The sequence below is a fragment of the Haliaeetus albicilla genome, chromosome 14, assembly GCF_947461875.1.
Source record: "Haliaeetus albicilla chromosome 14, bHalAlb1.1, whole genome shotgun sequence".
Lineage (NCBI taxonomy): Eukaryota > Metazoa > Chordata > Aves > Accipitriformes > Accipitridae > Haliaeetus > Haliaeetus albicilla.
Window position 1 is genome coordinate 21672651 of NC_091496.1, and position 17108 is coordinate 21689758.

Here is a 17108-nt window from a genome sequence, read left to right on the forward strand (position 1 = left end):
GGTTGATAACTGACTTTCACTAAAACTTACACTGCTTTGACGTTGCCAGTTTTGCAGTACCCAGATCAGAAGAGCAAGAGGTGCCTGATGTGCATCCCTGTCCCAGCTGCTCGTTGTGTGCCCTCACAGCACCTCCAGGCACAGCTGAGCTGACACAACTCTTTGTGGGGCTGCACTGTCACCAAGATCACTGAACTTACCTGGCTTGAAAATAAAGGTTTTTTCTGCGGTGGTATTTTCAACCTGCATTGGTTCATTGTTTCAGCCAAGAGCCCAACCTCATGAAAGCTTCTGTTAGCACAGCTGAGGGGCTGAAGGGCTTGGGAATGCTTTAAACTGTCATTGACACTGAAGCTGATGTATTGTGAAGCTAAAGCTTGAGGAGAGCAGCATATGGTATTTTCCCATATAAAACCAATACAGTACCACCTTAATGACTCTGTGTCTCCACCAATACTACATTTTTGGCCATTGTAGTCAACGGGAATCAGATTTGCACTGCCCACAGCAAACATTTGGTAATAATCTGCAAAACAACAACAAAAAAATAATTTAAGAAAGTTAACTGAAATGCATTGAAGAGCTTTTCTTACAAGGAAAGTAAAACATTTAATATAAATCCTAATTTTTTTTCCAGTGTTTCTTTTAAAAACGTCTATTTCAAATCAGCAGCGTATGACTGAATGTGTCAATCATCCCATGTTTCTTTATGACTGATGGGGATCAAAAAGTATACCATGCATTCCAGAAAGTAAACAAGGATTTAGTCCTAATTTAAGGTACATAATCCTCATTTAAGGTACTTTATTATATTCTGAAGGAGTAATGGAAAAGTTGGTGTGGGAATCAACTAAAAAACCCTGGAAGATAAGGATTTACTTAAGGCCAGTCAGAATGGTTATTAGGAAAGTATGTCTTGTCAAACCAGCATGATTTCTCAGCTGTTCATTTTGAGGCAAAGTGCCTGAAAAAGATCTTTTTCATTCAGTTTTTTATTTCCATCTGCCTCCGAACTGCATAACATAAGCTGTCAGGAGCACTGGGGTTTAACTTTGTACTGCATTACACTTTTTTTTTTTTTAGAAGGCTCTGTATGATATCAGCAAGATGCATGTTGAACAGATTATAAATTGGTTATAGGTAGATATCAGTATGGGACCCCAGTTTAATGATGATCAGTGCTTTATGTTATTCAGCACTTCTGACATTGATCAAGAATTAAACACAGTATTGATTCTAACATACTTTGCAAGTCATTCAGAAAGAACATGGATAATCACATAAAGCATTCTTGTATTGCTCAGTAAATTCAGAAAATGCATTTAAACACCGCTAAATGCAAAGTGAAAAATCTAGAAAGAGGCAGACTATACTTACAGAATGAAGGACTATATCCTGGAAAGCTGAGATTCAGCTGGGTAGTGCTGGATGAGCAATTTGACATGCATTCTCAGTGGTTTGCATAACGTTCTTCCACGATGGCAAAAAAAGGCATATTTATAAGACTGCATAGTCAGTTGAGGCTAGTACTGAAATGTGGCATGACATATTCTTATTGCTATTTTTCAAAAATGACATTGACAAATCATCCAGAAAATAAGCCATAAAGATATTTAAAGGTGGAAGGAAATGCCTCACTGTGAGAGACTGTAACAAGTCCATCTGTTTACTTTATACAAAAGCAGACTGAGAGGGGATTTGAATGTATTGTATAAAACCTTCTTGTGGAGAAATATACTGAAGAGTGCCTAATCCAGTGGTGAAAAACTGAAACCAGACAAATTCAAATGAGAAATTATGAGCACTCTTCTAACATTGGCGGTGATAAGTTAATAAAGGAAATTACCAAGGGAAAAGGTGCATTCTGTAACCATTGATGTCTCTGGATGATAAGCTTGACTCAAAAAAACCAAGATATGGTTCAGCAACACCCCTGCCTGATTCAGCCCAGAGCATGCCCTGCTGGGTGGAATCTCTTCATCTGTCATACTGAGGTAAAATACATGATCTAGTGTCTCCTTATTGCTTTAAACTGTAAAAATGCCTGCTTTCAGCTCCTGGGGGCTTTTACATGCCATCACCCAACCACAAGAAAATCTATTGTCCAGTGGCAACTGAACTGTTATTCTTGACATTGTTTTCAGTGTTATTCTTAACAACATACAGGTCTGAAATCATTTCTCACTAAGAAGAAACATCTGCAGCCTCCTATACTAGAGATCAGAGGTTGTTGGTAGACAGAAGAAAGGCACTGGTCCATTCTCAGGCTTGTATTTTCATTATTCTCTCTGATTTAGAAGACCTATGCATATTGTCCTTAACAGTGATGAAATGATAACTTCCTTTGTCTTTAATAAAACTTTATAGTATCAAACATTGGCATGATTTTCTCATGCAGTTTTCTAGAACAGACTCTTCTTGCCTTAATGGGTGGGATTTTGCACACAGATATATATTTGTCTTTACTCTGTCCCCCCACAATATTAATATCTTTTCTAATGATTAAGATTTTCCTAAAAAGACAGTATTTCTAGAAAATACTGATTGCATCATATTTGATAATTTGAGAATGATATACTCTAAATCGTACCAATATACAAATGTGTATTTTAAAACAGCTATATAGTAAACCGAGGCCTTTAACACTTGTGCTCTAGAAACCAACTGTCATTAAAATACCAAACAGTGCTCAAATTAGCCTCAGAAAGACTTTGGGCCACAAAATGACTCAAGGCCTTGGGTATTGCCATGGCTGGATTTGGGTTCATGGCTCTGGTCCGGGAATTCACCCCACAGAGGCTGTACAACACACACCGTGAAGGTTGGGGTGGGACACGAGCGAGGAACAAGACTGAGACAGCCAGCGCAAAGAGCAAAGCAGAGGACTGAGTTGGTCAGAAAAAAATATTGCAGAGTATGAACAATGAAATTCTGACCTTCCCCTGGACTTTTGTGTACATACAAGACTGGGCTTTTTGTCTGACTGCCGTTTCTGAACATGTGTCCAACCTTTCCTCAGGCAGGGACGATGCGTTCCCTTCTCTCTGACAGCTGTCCGAGGAGGAGGTGGTGGAGGTGGCACTGCTTGCCTCTCGAACTGCAAGGTTCAATGCTACCCACCATTCCAGATTAAATTCTATCACTGCAGAGAGAAATAGAAGATTTCGGATAGGATTCAGGGGCACCAAAGAGGTTGACTGACACCTCCTAATGCAGAATCCACCAGCCAGGGAAAGACCTGTCAAGAGGGCTCAACTAGAGGAACATATGTCTAGAAGTACAGCTGCTGGCATGAAGTACAAGATATTTTGGGCAAGCACTAGAGTAAAATCTTGCTTCTGGGTTTATAGACTTCCCAACCCTTATGGCATTAAATTGGAGACTGCATATATCTTGAATTTATGTATTGTTATTATACCTGTGTTCCAACTAGGCACATCCCTTTTTTTAGGTGTACAGCTTAGTTCCAGCTGCAGTCTAAGCCTGAGCTCTTTCCAAATTGTAGTCACACTTCTCCACATTGTTCTGACGTGTATGAATTCAGGCTGCCTGGGTAATGTGCATTGACAGAAAAGATTTCTGGCGTTCTTGCCTGCCGCATACTGTCAAAAAGGCAAATGAGATACATGAGAATGGCCAGGACATGCCAAGGTCCATTCACACTTCAAATAAGCGTACCACAGAGTGTATGAGGTGTCCCCAAGGCCCTCCCTTCCCTCCTTCTTTTTTCTCCTAGATAGTGATGAGGAAAACAGATTTTGAAAATACCTGGAAGCATGAATTCACACACTAGATAAATGGTTTTATAACCCTTTAAGCAAAGCAGATTGACAGCTTACTCAAAAAGAAACACTTCTAAACACAATGCTTCATTAACCAGCTAAAACGATAACTTCTTTCCAGAAATAAAGTGGCATCTCCTTGAGAATTATATTCTAGAAAATGCCACAGCTGACATTGTGCAAAAGTGACAAAATATTTTGCTTTGACAAAACCTTGAGAACATTTCATTTTATGTTTCAGAGGTTTATACTCATGGATTCATATTTTCAAGGCCAAAAGGCCCCATTAGATGTCTGGCATAACACACATCTTTGAATTACAGCTCCTTATTCTTGTACGATTATCAACAATATCTGTTTTACCGAACACTTATCTTTCACAAAGGCATCAAGTCTTGAGCTGAAGAACAACTAGGGATGTTATTTTGTTTCTTTAATTTTTTTCCATTTTGCTTTGAAAAACTTGCAACCAATTTCTTATCTTGGAACTTCAGTCATTTTTATGGATATTTGGAATATTTAAAATACTTAAAAACAGACTGCACAGATTGCATACTTACTGAAATAGCAGCTAATTTTTGAATTCTGGAGGGTTAGTGGCAAAGATGAAAACAGGAAAAGTTATTTGCAAAGTAAAAAGTGTGTAGATTTACATGGAGAGTAGCTTTTACTTGGATTAAAGCCATTTGCACTGTCCATTCGGGTCTGGGGTTTTTTGCTTTGCTTTTTTGTAGCTGTTTAGATAAATAAAAATAATTCATAAACTGGTTCATCAGACAGACCCACCTTAATTCTATGGGTGTGCAAAATTACATAGCCTTTCAGGTTCCCAGTTCCATGTACACAATGGAATCTAATACGTGCCTTCCTTGGAGATATTTCAAACTAGTCTGAGGCGACACTACGAGTTAGATCTCTTAATTGCTTAAAGAACATTATGGCTGTGGGTGCAGACACTGAGTTTGTTTCCTTCAAATTTGCACCTTTATATAGGAAATTAGTCACTATTTCATGCACATACTTGTCTCTGCCAAACAGGCATAAAACTTTACATACATAAAATGAGGTTGGGAGCTGAATAGCAACCAAATTAAAACTTGTGAACTGAATCCAGATCTTGAAGAAAAATGTAATGAAACTTCTACTGACCAGCAGTTAGAGTAGATGTTGCTAAAGGGTTTTTAGCTGTTAAAATATGTGAGCAAAAACAATTTCAAGTTTCTCTTTAATTTTTCCTCTAACATCAATCTGCTGAGATGCTCAAATGCTTAATTGATGTGATAATATAATTCATCTTTCTTTCTTTGCGGGTAAAGTTCTATGCAACAAAGGAATGCTATTAATTTGAGAAATGTTTTGGATAACTTCCTTACTGGCCTTAATTTGTGGCTTTAAATAGGACAATAAAGGAAAGGTTTAACAATAGCTCCTTTAATATGACTTAAATACTTCATGGACCTCATCCAGGATACGGAATGCAAGGAATTTCTGTACTGCCCCTCTAGTGTTTAGTGGAATGAACAGAAAAATATTTACCATCAAAAATGCATAGTCACAGCCCACCAATATATTTTCATCAGTCTCTGCTTTCTAGTAGAATTTTATCTTCTGCATGATAGATTAAATTAGACTCTGAAAAGAACTATTAATTACTTTCTCCCATATGTTAATATACCAACAGAATCAAATGCAGCTTTGTTTTCTCTATTTTTAGTATCAGTTTTCCATACGCTTTAGGTTTTTCCCACATTAAGGATGTTCTGAGGCTTCATAAAAAAGCCATTTTCTAGAAAGTTATTTCTATTTGTGTTCAGTGTGTTATATTACCAATAATACCAAAACAAGAAGAGAGTGTGATAAGAATTTAAAATAAATGTATCAGCACTTGTCTATCAACTGCTTTCTTACACCCAGTATTGAGAACTTTCTTTTTAAAAAGAAATTAGAACATGTAAATTATTAATAAATAGTACATATGTGAATGACAGCCTGGAAATCATTGTAATCAATCTACAGCTTGACTGGACAATGGATTAACTATTTAGCAAAATATCTAGTAATCCTTCAGCCACACTTTCTAAACAATCTAAAAGACACAAAGTTTTACAGAGTGATAGACTTGAACCAGTTTACACTTGAATGAGTTTGCAATGTTTAAGGTGTACGTCACATTTAGCTAAAAGGAGGAGAGCACCTAGGAAAAAAAAATAGCAATTTTAGCAAAAGGTGTTCTGCTGAGAACGCATTTGGTGGCTCTGCAGATGCACAAAGCAAAAATAAGCCTTGTGGATATGACTTCATGTTTCTTTTCTGCCAAAATAAAAGTTTTACCAGATTCATATTTACAATCACAACTCAGGAGGCACACAGGAAAAAAAAAAAGTGACCCCAAAGAGCTTCCACCTAACTTGTCATACTACCACAGATTAATTGAAAATTGTTTATGCTTTATATCTCACATTTGAATTCAGCTGAAATTAAAATCAATAAGAAAGACATTGGCAAAAATTGTAACTGCAGTTTTTTTAGTAGGGAAGCAAGGTTTAGGAAATTCAGATTGTTTTCATGGATTATGTTTAGGAGCCTAAATATTGTGTGGGTGTGTCTTAGTGAACATCTGCCCAAGACAATAGATTGCTGTCCAGTTTAAAGAACAAGCAAAGACTGTCATTGTTTATACCTAACATTTTAACAATGGTCTCTAGTTAAGTATTATGTTTGGAATATGGAAAATACAATCATATGGAAAGGATTAATACTTAACAATGTAAGATATTTTTATCACATATTCATTGTTTTACACAATATGTGTTTTAATTAGATAATAAAATTAAAGGAAGTCACAAAAAACACATAAGGCTAAATTTTTCAGATAATTTAGACATAGAATTATATGCATGCACAATTATTGCAGTTGCATGAACAAATCAGATAACTGTATACACAGACACAGTGAATTATGCACATTTGCAGATATAATTATCCCGTCTGTATATCCGTTAAGGTAATTGCCTACATGTAGAAATTAGTCGTGCAATTGCATTTGCATTTTAAATATGCATACATATGGCTAAATAGTCACAAAATCAAGCTCAAATCCTTAACCTATCATTCATGAGAGATATTATTGACTTAATCAAAACATGAAAGATTGGAGTATTAGAAATCACATGGAAGTTCCCTTTACTGTATTTGTAAATCTTTGTAGGGCTGAAGAAACATTCCGTAATAATCTTTACCTGTGTGAAAATAATCTTTACCTTTGTGAAGCCAAGTGTACTTTTCCATTTTGTCCAGACAAATACTATTTTCCATGTAGTATCGCAGAAAGAGTTATGGTCAGAATTAACCTTACGAGTTCCCCTCTCTGTATTCTGCTTCTACTGCTGCAACATGCCTTTTTATTTAGATATATGTTACTAGCATCTGTGCTCAAGGACCAGTCCTCCAAAGGCGTAAACTGCAATAGGATGGCCAATTGTGACCAGTCTACCTCTTTCCCAGGTTATAATGGTTGAACCCTGTTTTTTTGACTCAAATCAAACTTGCTAATTACTTGTATTTTTTTTTACTCCCATTGTTTTGTATGAAAATTTTACAAAGCCTAACAGAGGCAATTATGAGCTGCTTCTGCACTGTTAAATTTGGGGGAATTTTACCACTTTCCTTAACTGAAACAAGAATGATGTTCTAGCCTTCTCTTTCCTAGAGGATTGCTGAGCTAACTGTATCCATCCATTTGCATGTTCTGAGATCACAGCAGTAAATGAAAGCATAGTAAAATAGCTAGGGCACTAACAGAAAAACAGGTAGGAGCAAGAGGACTGAGTAATTTTGGATGGGGTACCACTGTGTGGGCTAGGAACAAATGACGTGGAACGCTGAAAAACTGGGACTGATCTCTTGATATTTGAGTCTTCTTGTGTGTAAGGAACTGGACTTTTGACATTCTTACTTAATACATCAATGTGCATTAAAAAATGTCTGGCTCTAGGAATATTTTGTCCTTTTTCTGAGAATAATCCAAGATATCACAAATACCTGCTAACCATTCTGTCCAAAATGGTCATATTATTTATTCTTTCTAGAGTGTCCGTGTCTGGAACCCTACCACAAGTCAGATCTCTGTTGTGTAAATGAAAAAAAACCAACCCCAAAATCTGCCTTCAAAATCAGTTTTGTTGCATTCTAAATACACTGGAACAGCTGTAACAATAAACCATCAACTTTTACTAGGGGGTTTTTTCTCCCATATTCTTATTTGGGTTTAATATTGAGTCGATCAGCTTAAACAGCTGCATTAATACACAGTTTGGAAACAGCATTCTCTCATGTTATATCATCTTTTATTACAAAATCAGCATGCAGCATTCTTGAGTGTCCCTGAACAGAGTGTTCTCAATATTTATGTATCACATCTCTATTATGTCGGTACTTTACTACTTTCATGTATATACCAGATCATTAAGTGCTTTTAAGCATTGTTCCAAATCCTTTCCTAGAGCTGTTGAATCTTTTCACATTCCAGCAAAAAGCACTCTGGCCAGAGTCTTATTCTTGATTGAATCCACAAGTATTCCCAGTTTATATAAGGGCAATGTTTCTGCCAGTATGACTACTCGGCTGAATAGTACAGAACACAAGTACCAGTACACAACTTGAGGTGAGCATTTCCTCTGTAGCTTGTTTATTTATTTTTACATTTACTTTTTTTACAAGTGTTTTTACTCAAAAAGTCCCATAATACACAATGCATTCATTTCATAAGATGGTGCATTCTTTTATCAAACACATTTCAATTACACTATTTGTTGGATATCACCAGAAATGAATCACCTCTCATATATCACGTAGTATATTTTTTTTATTTCAATTATGATCACAACCTACTAAAATGTGGACGGTGAGCTTGTATAACAAAGAATAGTTTAATCACTTATTCTAAAAGGTTGATGAAAAGTAACACAGAAAATTCTCAGCTGTTTGACACTTGTTTTTATCTGCAGAGAGGAGTTCACATGCACAGCTCAGACTGCACATCTTTGTCCAGTGTTAGGACTGAGCTTTTCTGGAGGTTGCCTGCTTCAAAAATGGCTTTGCAAGGGTAATAAAAACACACATGAAAATAAGCAGTATGATATATTTTTTTTAAGTTTTCATTTTAAATGATTTATAATAAATCAAGTCTTACAAAATAATTTAGGATTTTTTTTCCTCCTATTCAGATCTCATGATAAAATCAAACTTTTTGTTTTTGTAATCCTGTAGCCAGCAGCTGTAGTAACAGAACACCAGAAAGCTGATCTTTCTCTTTTTTAATTCATGGTCTTTCAGATAATATGTTGACACCCTTTGCAGGTTATGCCTCCATCTCTCACTCACAGTGAAACCTCTGCGATCAGAATGTTCTTTTCTGTCAAAATTACTGTACAGAGTGGGGCAAATATGGAGTGTAAGTAGGAAATAACTAGGAAGAACAATGAGTTTTTCATGCAGGTTTTTCCTTTGAAGATACTAACATAGAGCCCCTGAAAAAAGAAACACATAACCCAGTTAATACGATACTGTTAATTAAGAGTTGGTTCTGCATGGCAACAATAGTTTCAGATTTTTCTTCTCCCATCATCGTTTCTCATTTATGTCTGGGGAGGAGAGGAGAAGACGGATGAACTCTTTGGGATCCCCAAGCTAAGATTTCTGAAAACCTTGAAACATTTTTGAACCATTAAATTGTTTTTAGTTGTGGCTCTTACATAAGTACACAGTATGTACACAGATAGTTTTAGTATGTTTATCGTGAAATACAGAATGTTTTGGAACATTTGCGTGATCTAGGATGCTACTTTCAATAAACAATATATTAGGAAAAGATAAGGTAATGGGAATCATAAAACCAGTATCACTCAAAACTACATGAATGAGATTAGGAATGACAGGAGAAAGAGAAGGGTGAAGATAAAAAATGTTTTTAAAAGCCTTGCATTTACCAGTGTTTGTGTAGTACCATAGCTCTGATTTGTTGTTTTGCCAGCTCATAAAGATCAACAGAGGGCCCAAGGGTCAGTTCATGTGCACCAACTGGCAGATCAACACTCTTTTTCTTTGCTTTTCTTTTTTAAACACTGCATCAAACTAAGGACAAAGGCTGGACATTTTTACAGTTAATAGAGGAAATAAATGATTAAACTTTTACAGTAAAGGTCAGTGCATGACTTGCAGAAAGTGTCAGATTGACAACACTGAAAACCCAAATCCTTGTTTAGCCACAGAATAATGTTGTTCAGCAGCAATTACAGATACTAGTTCAGATTTTTCTGCCAGTTTGAAGTAGCACAATGTCTCTGATTTCTATAGAGAAGAACTGCTTCATCCAAGGAAAAAAGAGTTTATTACTTCCTATCTTATTAAAAAACAAACAACCCGTTACACCAAGAAACAGTCCAGGTAACGCTTAGGCAAAGACACAAAAAATCACAATGATTTTTGTTATTTTCTGTTTGTGCTGACTTTTCAATGCCCAAAGAATCAAAAAAACCCCTGTTTTTATTGTCCTCATCCCATCCATAGAAGATCAGAGCCAACTTTTGAAAAAAATGGTGTTTGGGAAAGAGGGGGGGGTAGAAAAAGAAAAAGGATGAAGGATAGGTAGAACAGAATGGACAGAGTCTTAGGACAAGATACAGTTTTTCTGAATAGTAAAAACTGTTTACACAAGTTGCAAGACCAGTCTACACTTTTATATGTCCTCTGATATTATTTGTGTCTATTCTCAAACATTAATGCCCATAACTGACAGACTTCATGAGGGTTTTTTGCATTAAATTCAAAATAAGATTTTTTTTTTTTTTTTTTTTTTCCCCATTTATTTCCAGGTAATGTTCTGCCTTAATTCCACCCTGCCTCTAGGGAAGCCCATGAACAGGAAATTCAACACCAAATGAAAAAAAGTTATGTACTTTTTTTTTATAAACAAGTTAAATCTGGTGAAGGTTGATCATTGCATGGTGATGGTTGATCACTGTCTTCTCCCCTCTGTGAACTTCCAGAAAGAAAGTTCAATACCTGGTGAAGAGGAGATTGGGCATAAGACTCTCAGAGGCCTTCTGACTCACGTAGTCTAGCTGTCTGCTATTGCAGACAACTGTATCATATGATCTCTTTTATAAACTAAGTAGATTGTACCTTTAAATTAATTAAGTTGATGCCATTACTTTTATCAGAAGGGCATTCCTCATTCCTCTGACAGTACCTCTAATTTCTAACTTAAATTCTATAATGACCCTTTGTTTTTGTGCCAACAATGTCCTTTACATTAATTAGTTGTTCTCCCTCCCTGCTGTTTATTCCCCTGAGCAATCATATCTCTTCTCAGCCTTCATTCTGTGAGTCTAAGCCAAGATTTTTTGATTTGCTATTGTAATATGTGCCCTCTAGACCACTGATCACCTCTGAACAGAAATTCCTTTTAGTTCTTCAGCACAGAGACTTTTCTGTATTATAATATTTTTATACCATTTCTATTACCTCAATTCTTTTTTGTGCCAGTAATCTACTTCTTCCTGCAAGATATCCTAGCCCACCTCTGATTTGATGATGATTACCAACTTTATGTGTTCAACAATATTTAATAAACATTAGTGACTTCAGCACAAAAAGAAAATCAGTGAAAGTACTAAGTAAGAATGCTTCTAAGGCTGATCCTTGCAGAACTTCAGTCATAACTTTCTTCAGTATTTTTCTTAATGGTAACTTGGTGTGATGTTCTTTTCAACCAGTCTCAGGCTTAACTTCCAATCTTAGTACTAATCCCTTTTGTTGGGTGGTACCATAGCATATGCTTTACTGAATTAGGGGTAGATTAAATCTACTGTTTCCCTTGTCTAAAAGTAACAGCTCTTTTATAAATGAATGATACCTTGCTCAGTTAGCACAATCTTCCTATAACAATCTCATTTAATATTTGCTCTGTTTTCCATAGAACTCCACATCTTTTATTATTCTTTCCCTCAAACTTTTTTATAAACTTGCATAAAACAAAGGTCGGGCAAATTGTTTTATATTTGTCCAAACTAGTTCCTTCCTCCTCTTATTAATTATGCATACTATGTTTGTTATCTTCCAGTCAGATTCGCTTGAGTCACTGTGTGCTCTTTCAATGTTCTGGGATAGCCAGAAGCAGAACTTCATGTAAAATATGGAGTTTAAAGGGCAAAGGATCACAGTCCATCTCCGTTCAGCAAAGTATTAAGATAGGTAACTCTATGTCTTTTTAGCTTATTTATGCATAGGCCTAAATTAAAAAACATCCTTAAACTGAATAAATTTCTACTCAGAAATAGTATCGTAGCATCTCATCCACAATGCAGACACCACAAGTTAAGAACTTACCTTCTACTTAATGCACAATATGTTTGGCTATTATGTGGTTTCATTCCTATTATTTTTCAAGATGAATAAGACCACATGTTTCTTGAGTGCACCAGTGAAAGGATTACTTAGCCAGTGCTTCAGGTAATGTAGATAAACACAAGACTTCAGCCATCAGCTACCCTGGAGCCAGTAAAAAATGAAATCAGTTATGAAAGCTTATTTGCTATGCAGCCTGCTAACCCTTAACTTGTAAATAAATCTCTGTCCTCCAACTGAGATCAGAAACAGAATATATAAAGTTGTTTATTTCTGGTTCTCAACAGTGATGTGTATGTGAATTATTCTTTTATCACAAAGGTGAAAAGCTAATTCTTCAGGAGAAAAAAAAGAAAAAGCCCATTAACAATCCGCTTCACACTTCATTTAACAGCAAGCATCAACAGGCACTGGTTGTAATGGTGCTCACACTAACCTTTCTTGCTTTCTATCGGCTGTCCCTTTCCTGAAGGGTGGGGGGAGGAAAGAGGAGAATTTAAAAAAAAAAGTGCATGTGGGGGGGAATTGGCAGAATGCATAAATACATGTAAAGAAGAATGCCACCTTGTTGTGCTACAGATCTGTGCAACTGCCCCATTCTAGAGCCTTAAATGGCAACTAATATTACATATTACTCACTGTATAACCTGGAGAATATCTAAAAAGTCTCAGCCACAGCAGAGTTGCTTCAGAATTTATTTTATAACTGAAAAGGCTGCCTGAGGGTGCCCTCAAATAAACTCCTTATGTGTGGGCTCAAAACAAACCTGACGCTGTTGTATTTATAGATCGTTTCTGGAATAAGTCTAAAGGAGACTGCATGTTCTACCGCTTAGAGCCAAAGAGCTGGGAATAGGCTCTCAAAAGGATACCAGGTGCTACTCCCAGTAGTGCCATTGACTGACCTCTTTATGCCTCAAGCTGCTCAGCTGTAAAATTGAAGGCTTTTTAAAAATAAAATCAAGAACTCTGAGAAAACCAACAATAGCATGGTTTCAGGCAGGTCATGAAGTCAACTGATGGCAGTTCTATTCCTGGCTCTGAAATGTACTCAGCTGAACCTGGAGCGAGTTATTTAGGGCAAGCCTACACCATGCAGCTCAGCAAAGAGCGTTGAGCTGGCTCAGAGCAAACCAGGTTCAGAACCAGAAACAAGATAAGTGCAGCAGGATACTGTTCCACCTGAGCTAGTTCACTAATTAGTTCTAATTTGGGCTAATTAACCCAAGCATGCAGTCTAGGCTAAAGCAGCTATACTGACTCACATACACAAACTAGTCTCTTTGAAAGGCATGGCCCTGTGTTGGATAGCTATACCGACCAGCCTGAAACTACACAGGATTTCCCTATCACAGCACAGAATTATGCTGTAAGATGCACCCTGAAGTCATACTACCTTGTAATTGTGCAAAACCCACTTTTTTTCTGTTTTGGTTTAATTTTTTTTTTTTTTTGTCTGGCTGACTGGAATCTCTAAAGTAAGCTTTGTTCACAGCTCTTTCAAAATAGTGATAGAAATCATGTACAAAGTCTTAAATACCAAATATTGGTTTGGGGATTTTTTCCCATAGGGGTAAAATTACCATAACTTTGAGCAAGAACAGCTGTTTCAGTAATAAAGTGAATATGGCAAATAAAAGCTAAATAAAGAAATATATTTCTAGATGACATGAAAACAATGTAGGTTTTGGAGCCATTGTCAATAATTGGAAGTTGTAAAGCAGATGAAAATAAGATTGTTTTAAAGGAATTTCTATTTTCTTTCATACCGCCAGCAAGTCTGAGATGAAATCAAGGAAAAACATGAGGGACTTACTCTTCAATGCCACACTTTTCTTACTGGAACACCTGAGCTCAGTGTTGCCACTGCAATCCTCCCCCATTACTTTGAGGTCTACTCACTTGGACCGGCCACTGTTTTGAATGGTGTGAATTGAAGGAGTGAGTGTTGCCAAACACAGCCTTTTATCCTCTTCCAGTGCTCATGTGCAAGTCCTAAGAGCAGTCAAGAGGCTAATGCCAAAGCTTGCCCTGTGAATCAGCAATTGGGCTGCTCCCTTACAGAGCCATCTAAGGCACTCTCAGGCAATAACAAAGGTGGGGGGAGGTTAAGGTATTAGCTCTAAGAGAGTTTGTCCTAATGTTTGTCATAAAAATTAGATTAGTCACAAGACTTTTTCAATGCTTTAAAATCACCTAATAAGGGATCTTCCACTTCTGCTCAGATATAAAATCTCTTTCTGCTTCTCTGTCATTCATTCCAATTTGCTAAAAGCAGGGAAGAAAAAAATCCAACCTTGTCCATTAGGATGTTTCAGCTGACTGTCATATACATATATTTGCTATTAAAAGCATCCAGTAATTTCAAATTGATTGTAAAAATATGTGCTCTGTCATATATGGCTATTAGACATTAGCATTCATTCTGAGGCTATAATATGTTCCTGATTTCTCATTTTCTTTGTCCGTGAAACTATGACGGTTTCGGAAATCTGTTGGTGGGACTTATAAACTCCAGCATTAGCATGAGCATCTTATGTTAGTGACTGACCATTTAGCTGTGGAGTAAGCCACGTCAGCAAGGATGGTGTTACAGTCCTCTCAAAGCAAGAGGACCGCTCACTGGACACTGTTTACATAGGAAGATGTAAGAAACAGGAAACACAGATTTGGGCTTGAAGCAATGGGGCTGGGGAAAGAAGGAAGATACTAATTAAAAAATTGAAGCTGGGAGAGGAGTGATTAAAGACATTTGCAGAGACATTATTTTGCATTTTAAGTTTATATGAAGCAAGGAAGAAGGAAACCTCAAGCAAAAAAAAATGAAAAGGTGTAAGCAAAGAGAAAGAGAAAAAACTGTGTGGTCTGGAGGAGAAAAAATGTGGCAAAGGGGAAATTTGCTGTACGCCCTACAGACAGGGACTTCTGAGAGAATTTCTAGGACTTTTCCAAAAGGCAACAGAGGAAACAAATTCTTTATTCTTCATTTCACAAACATCCTTAAACATTTCCAGCATAGCCAGAAGTTGAAAAAAAAAAAGGTTAAAAAAAAAAAAAAAGAAAATACTGACTTTCAAGAGTATGTCCAAATCTCACAGTGTGTCAGAAAAATGAGGGAAGTAATCAGAGGCTAATGTTTTTCTGTTTTATTGTTCTGTCTAAAACAGTTATATCCCTTGTACTAATTAAACCAAAAATTACTTGTGTAGGAACATATCCATATATGCATATGATGTCTAAGCTAGCACTGACCCAGACTAAATCAGAAAGGAGAAAACAGTAATTGTAGCAGCACAACCCTAAAATAGCCAACTAGTATCAGGGCTTAACTATCGTTTTCAGGATCTGAGCTGATACGTCAATAGGTGCAGAAATACTGGTTTATATAATGGTTAGCCTGAGACTCAGCACCACGCTTCATTGCAAGGTAGAAACATACTTTGATTGGCCTTTGCAAAATCCACTATAGCTGGGTGCTTCCCCTCATTTTTCTTCCTGAAAAAGTGAAGTCATTTGCCACAAGTATGCAAAAGTCAAAAGCATTGGTAGGCTACTTCAATGCAAGATTAACAAATAATCTCCACTGAACATATCCCACCAACTTCAAAAGAAGAGATGGTATTGCAATTTGTTGAGCTCAAGGGAAATGTAAGAATTTCCCAGGACTCCTAATATGGTCTGACCCACACACAGCAACATGGAGCGGCTCCATCAGGGAATTCTTATCCGGTGCTGTGCTACAAGCAGAAAACTTCATGGCAATGAGATTGACAGCATTAACAGCATTCACGTGGACACCCAGCTGTCACAGAGAGCTTGCTATTTGAATTTACATGAAAAGAGAGCTATGTGGTTGCTTCCATAGTACAAAAGCAAAGTAAAGGAACTATTCAAAGCCAATGCCAAACTATAACATCATTTGGAAAGTGCGCTGAACTCATAGCTGAGTTAAAATTTAGAAATGGCACACAGCTTTGGGTTTTGGACTGTTGTTATATTTTGGTAGCAATTATGCATAATAAATTCCAGAAATCACAATCACTTGGTATTCATTCGAAACATGAATCCAAACCCAGATAGGAATGCCTAGTGTTTTGGGATTTTTTTTAAACTGACTTGTACTGTAGTAAAATAACCCAGTGTTTATGTGCTATAGTTGTGCTAGCACCAAAAAAAAAAATGTTCTGTACTCTACCTAAAGTACCTTAGTTTCAGGCGCACTCTGATTTTTGTCCATAGAAATGCTTGCTAAAGACAAATATGAATTTGTACTTCCATATATTTGTATCAAAAGTATTATGTTTTAATGGGATTGGACATTGCCTAAAAAAAAATTAATAAGTGGCAGTTTCTTGAAACTCCTTATTAAGCACACTTTAGCAATTTTGACAATGTTTTGGAAGTTATGCCTTGTGAGCTGGTAGAGCTGATGGGAATTTTCCAATTTTAAAAAAAAATCATTGGAATGTGATGATTTGTTGAACCTGAACACTTTATCCAATACATCTGCAGTTTGACAAGATCTCACTGGATTCCTGCCTGAATTCCTGGAAGGGTACCAGGCTAGGGACTGACGACCCAGTGCTGTCAGTGTTTCCAGTTCTGAAGACAATCCAGCAAAGCAGAAATCCTGCCTTTTTGCCATCTGTGTGGCAATGTATATTTCCTTATAATACCTCCCAAACCACTGAAGGTAGAAGTAGCATAATATTTCTTGGAACATTATTTTGGGGATCTATCATGGTTTTATACGGTCAATACAAAGCAGACATCCTCTTGGCCATGTGCAGATACTATTCACTTATTGCCATTTCACCAGACAAGAATCACCTTCCATTAGTGCAATTAGTGACATTAGTGTTGTTTAAACAACTAAGTCCCTCTTCTACACAGGGCTTTTTAGCTCAGGCACAGCACTAT

At 36.7% G+C, this 17108-nt stretch overlaps 1 long non-coding RNA gene across 1 annotated transcript; it reads right to left on the minus strand.

The window, feature by feature from the left end:
* Positions 1–674: 674 nt before the first annotated feature.
* On the minus strand, positions 675–14113 carry LOC138689036 (uncharacterized). Its single transcript, XR_011327843.1, has 3 exons — positions 14005–14113; positions 3419–3602; positions 675–3142 (listed from the first exon to the last, which is right to left on the minus strand). It is a non-coding gene; the product is annotated as an uncharacterized lncRNA (long non-coding RNA).
* Between the last annotated feature and the right edge of the window lie 2995 nt (positions 14114–17108).